Source organism: Crotalus tigris, unplaced genomic scaffold, assembly GCF_016545835.1.
Source record: "Crotalus tigris isolate CLP2741 ecotype Arizona unplaced genomic scaffold, ASM1654583v1 scf7180000017783.2778290, whole genome shotgun sequence".
Lineage (NCBI taxonomy): Eukaryota > Metazoa > Chordata > Lepidosauria > Squamata > Viperidae > Crotalus > Crotalus tigris.
The window spans coordinates 2,280,290-2,286,289 of record NW_024096633.1 but is presented as its reverse complement, the minus strand read 5'-3'; positions in this window follow the sequence as shown (position 1 = coordinate 2,286,289).

Below are 6,000 nucleotides of genomic sequence, written 5' to 3'. Positions count from 1 at the left end.
CCAGAATCTTGTTCAAGAATTTGTTTTGAACAATTTACAGAGTATTTCTGGAACTTTATCTTAAACTTCTCTCTCATAAAACCTGTTAGCAGTGACCTCAGCAAAAAGGAAAGTATTCAGCATAATTAATTAGTTGGATACCTTATGATAAAATGAAAATGTTCATTTATAAGTAATTGTTTTTCTAACCATAAACTCTGCATCAGAAAGAGAAACTTTTCAGGAAAGTTTTACTGCTAAATATAAGCACAAAGAAGAGAATTATTCCAATGATGACCCATCAAATAACCATTTTAGATGATAATGATTTATATCATACCTTTCAACAATCAATAAAAGTTTAAGACCTGCTTTGCAGACTCTGTTACTTTAATAAGTTGTACAAAAAGAATCTGTTTGCTTCTCATATACAACAGAATTTTCCATTGTTAAAATTGCAATATACTATATTCAAAGAGAAAGTATTTATTTATTTAGAAGATTTATATAGCTGTCCAACTCATAAATAGCTAAACCAGACAACTTATGCATGGTTAAAAACAAGAAATAATAACAAACATATAACATTGCCTAACTTTTCTTGTATAAACTTGGAAATCAATTTAAGCAGAGGACCCGATTTCTAAGAAAAACAACTGGATTCTCTATTATGCCCGTTTTACCATCGTGAAGCTTTTCCTGGTAACCATTGTTGCTCATGAAACTGTAATTGTCCATTACTATAAAGGGATACGCTCCTGATGTCCACAACTGCTGCACTTTGGACTGCGTGCGGTATCCAAATGGTCTTCAGGAGCAGCTCCAAGTAAACTGCATTACACTAATCCATTTATCAGATGATTATATGGTAAGTAAACAGGTAAACAGGGGTAGGTCCAGGAATGGGTGCAGGTGAAAAAAAAAAATCAAAAACAGGTTTTAATACGTACAAAGATGCTACAGTTCATGAAAAGATCAACTTTTTTATTTTTTATGTTTCAGAGAGATAGTTTTATGTTCCCCTACATGCATTAACAATTTCCCAATTACAGCAATGTTTCTATGAATCTTTACCATTGAAGTTATTAATATTGTCTGTACTTTCTCATTTTATTTACCCAAGATCACACTTTTTATAATTCCATCACTGTATACCAGATATCAGAAATTCACAGAATTTCCAGAAAGTATGGGTGTGGCACATCCAGCATATTTTAGGTTGCTATTGCTGTGGTTTTATTGAATTTGGAATATTCTTGCAATTCAAGATAATCTGTGCAGTTCAAGATATCATTTCATGCATTTTATAAAAAGGATTGCTCTGGATGAAAATATTATCCTATATCTGTAGGCTTTAAAGAAATTATATGAATGCTTGTTATGAAGAAATTTTATTTGTATGTGTATATGTGAATAATAACAGTGCTAATTTTCCATACATTTAAAACTTTACTGGATTTATTCTAAACTGCATTTCATTGCAATCAGTCTCTATGTCCTACAGATATTCCATGTTGCCTTTGCTCTCTTTTTTAACAGCATTCTAACAGGCAATCAATCTGGCCATCTTCCCAAACCATCTATCCTGTAGTGGTCATCTGGGAGAAATAAATAAAATGCTGAGCATGAAATTACTATGCTTACATTATTAATAAGTCTCTTTTTTGTCCCATCCATCTTAATATGGGAAGTTTCCAAAATATCAACTTTAATAACAGTCAGTTGCTATTTCACTGATGTGAATTATATAGGTTTATAAACCACCTCCGTATTCCAATTTGAATGCCTACAGACTATCCACACAACTCCTTTCTCCACCAGCAGAGAGGCAGATAGTTAGAATGACAAAATGGTGTCATCTTACAGAATAGTTAAGTTTCTGTACACAAAACTTCTTTCACTTGTGGCTGAAAATGGGAAAAAAAACAAGTTGTCATATAACAGTAGCCATAATTAATTAGTTAAAAGGGGCTATTCAAAAGGCAATTAAACTGAAATCTTTTCAGCATTCTACATGACCACATTAAGTAATTTAGTTTCAAAATGAAGTATAAAATTAAAAACACAGAAACCTCTGAAAGATCCAATAATTTGCCCGCAACAACCTTAGGCTGCAACTGCACAGTATTACCTTTGGATAATACCTACTAAATTATTATCAATAGATAATAACTATGGACTTTATACTAAAACATGTCAAGCCTGAAAAGAATGATCAGTAATCAGTAATCACCCTTCTTACCAAAGAGTATACGAGCAAATATAGAGAACATCACATATTTGGAAGAGATCATTTCTCAACGAAGTATGCAAACCATCACACAATACCCTTATTTTCAAATTCTAACTAAATAATGCTTAGGATCATCCAATGTACATTGTATGTAGGATCATACGATGAAAGGCAAATGCCATGTTTTAGAAAAAGCTGAGAACAAGTGACATTTTTGCTGATGCCTTTTGATGACATTGTAATTCAAATCAGTGGATTGACCTCATCCAGCAATTTGATGTAGATGTTGAAACGAAGGACAGAAAAAAGAGAATCCTGGTGCCTTCCAGGGGCTTAAGAATTATCTTCTCGTTCCAATCAACACCAACTGAAACCAGCCCTGGAGAAAGTTAAATAGTTCTGCTTTCTCCCTGTTAATAATAATAATAATAATAATAATAATAATAATAATAATAATAATAATAATAATAATAATACCATCAAACATCCACATCTGCCTATCCCAGGTCCTGGGTAAGGACTCGATAGGTAGACAAAATGCCAAATCCAGTCTGAACATCTGGCTGACTGTGCGATGATCGATAATAATAATAATAATAATAATAATAATAATAATAATAATAATAATAATAACAATAAAGTTAGCAGCGACCTTGGAGGTCATCTAGTCCAACCCCTACTCAGGCAGGAAACCCTATACCATTTTGGACAAATGGCTGTCCAGTCTCTTCTTAAAAACTTCCAGTGTTGAAGCATTCACCGCTTCTGGAGGCAGCTTGTTCCACTGATTAATTGTTCTAACTGTCAGGAAGTTTCTCCTTAGTTCTAGGTTGCTTCTCTCCTTGATTAGTTTCCATCTGTTGCTTCTTGTCCTGCCCTCAGGCGCTTTGGAGAATAGCTTCACTCCCGCATGGCTTTCCCACCATCTCTCCCGAATGGCTGCTGGTTTGGGGAGCCCCCTGATGCCCACCCCCAAATCCAGCCTCACCTGCCACCGCCAGGATGGGCCCCTTGCAGGCCACCACCAGTGCCGCCAGTACCACCAGGCTCTGCGTGGCACCTGGCATGGTCCCGCCGCCCAGAGCGGGGCATCCTTGGGGCAGACCGGTGGGCCATGGTTGCCTTGCGCTGCTATGGCATCCTGGTTTTCCAGTTTGGAGCCGCCTCACACTCGCTCCCCATCTGCTGCTCTTTGCTGGCCCCGGCACCGGCTGGGGATTCCACACGGCTCTCAGCCAGGGCGCTGGGTTTTCTCCGCTGATGTCACAGGGGGGGCATGCAGGACAGGCAGCCCCCCCCACACACAAAAGAACAAACACACACACACTCCTGCAGCGATCCATTTAATGAGAGTGGCAGGAAAGGTTGTAAAATTGGGCAAAAAATCACTTAACAAATGTCTCGCTTAGCAACAGCAGTTTGGGACTCAGTTGTGGAGGACTACCTGTATTTGGGAGAGAAGGTTCCAGAAAACAGGGGCAGCCATTGAAAAGGGACTTGCGTCCAGACAAAAATGCCTTAGTGCCCAGGTGAACATTGGGCACAATGTAGAGAACAAACTAGGAACCAGATGTGGCAATCGATGCTGATTGACTCACCACATTTATTGTTGCATCCCTTTTGCTAAATTCTCCTTCCCTTCCAGAAAAGTGGTCTTCTTCCTTCCTTCCTTCCTTCCTTCCTTCCTTCCTTCCTTCCTTCCTTCCTTCCTTCCTTCCTTCCTTCCTTCTTTCTTTCTTTCTTTCTTTCTTTCTTTCTTTCTTTCTTCTTTCTTTTTTTTCTCTCTCTCTTTCCTTCCTTCCTTCCTCCCTCTCTCCCTCCCTCCCAAACTCCAAATGTGCTTAAATCCACCCAAAGATATGCTGACTCCCGTAGTAATATCAAAGGCCAAATATAAAACTTGAAAACAAGGAAAAGGGACAAACCGATCTGTATACATTTGACAAAGTTGAGAGTATTTGCTGAAATCCCATTCTTAACTACATGGCCTGGCTCCAGGCTGTGCAGAAAAACTGAGTCACAATCTCCTTGCATTCCCACCATTGCAGGTAGAAATATCAACTAAAGCAGAATTCCCACCCTGGATTTCCAGCTGATACAATAAGCCCATTCAGACAAATGAGGTCTCCTGGGCTAATCTCATCTTAATGAAAAATTGTTTGAAAAATCTAATGTCCTTGGAAAGCTTGAATCAGGTTCATTCAGCAGTTTATTGTCAAAAGACACACCCTGCATTTCCAAGGAAGCAAGCAAAAGGACTTTCATCTAATCCGGCTATACATACTGCTAACCCACAACAATATATTATTTTACTGGCAAGGAAACAAGTTTATTTATTTATTATGGTGCAATCATAATACAAGAGTTCCCATTAAGGCTGGAAAAAAATGACTTGGCATTAGGTGCCAACCAACAAAGGTAAAATGATAAATTAATAATTCTGCAAGGAAATGACAGGGTTAGGAGTAAAATAAGCCAAACCCTTCCACAGAATTTGGAAAAGGGCAGAAACTTTTGAAGGCACCTAATGAAAGATTTGACCGCCGATTAGATTTTCTTTTTTTCTTTTTTATCCTATTGGATCAGAGCCAGGATCTTTCACCTTGGTAAAAGTTGAGGAATCCTTAGTGCTCTCTGAGTTTGGTTGTTTTCTTGCAGACATTTCATTACCCAAACTAAGTAACACCATCACCTAGTTTGGGACATGAAACATCTGCAAGAAAACCACCAAGCTCAGAGAGCACCAAAGACCCCACAGTCCTCCCCCTCCATTCCATGACTCCTTCTAGCATTGATGATGTTACCTAGCTGGGTAATGAAACATCTGCAAGAAAACAATCAACCCCACTCCTTCCTTCCTTCCTTCCTTCCTTCCTTCCTTCCTTCCTTCCTTCCTTCCTTCTCTCTTTCTCTTTCCTTTTCTTCCTCCTGCTCTCATGCCTTCCTTCCTTCTTCCCTTCTTCCTCTCCTCCTCTCCCCCTTCCTTCCTTCCTTCCTTCCTTCCTTCCTTCCTTCCTTCCTTCCTTCCTTCCTTCCTTCCTTCCTTCCTTCCTTCCTTCCTTCCTTCCACCTTAAATATTGACCTTTCTTGTGTAAAAAGCTAATAAAGCTTGCACAAACAAACACCATATGCTTCTCTTTCCCACGTTAAAAGTTAATCTCTGTCTTCTTCTTCTTGAGAAATCAGGTGTGTTAAGAATGACGGGTGTGTGGGGTGTGAGCAGTTGTGACAAGTCTAGAAAGAATTCAGGAAATAAAAGGGCAAAGGCAAAGACCAAAGTCTCCTGGAACAAGAATGGCTGAGGAACTGCGGGCAGGGGGATGTACTTACCAATACTCCAGAATCCCCCTCCTCTTGCCCCTCCCCCCACAAGGGGCCACCTGAAGGTAAACACATTCCACCTATTGCAGGATACAACTGAGCAGCCCCATTAAAGTCACATCTTGAGCTCACAAAATCTCCAGAATTGCATTCTGACCTGTCACAGAGTCTCTTCGGTCTCTGCCTACTAATCTTGATTACAGGAGGTCCTTGACTTACAACAAGTTCATTTAGTGACAGTTTGAAGTTACAACAGTTGTTAAGTTAGTAACACGGCTGTTAAGTGAATCTGACTCCCCATTGACTTTGCATGTCAGAAGATCACAAAAGGGGACCAGATGACCTCAGGACACTGCAATCATCATAAATGTGAGTTAGTTGCCAAATGGCCAAACCTTGATCACGTGATCATGGGGATGCTGCAAAGGTCATAAGTCTGAAAAATGGTCATAAGCAGTGATGGGAT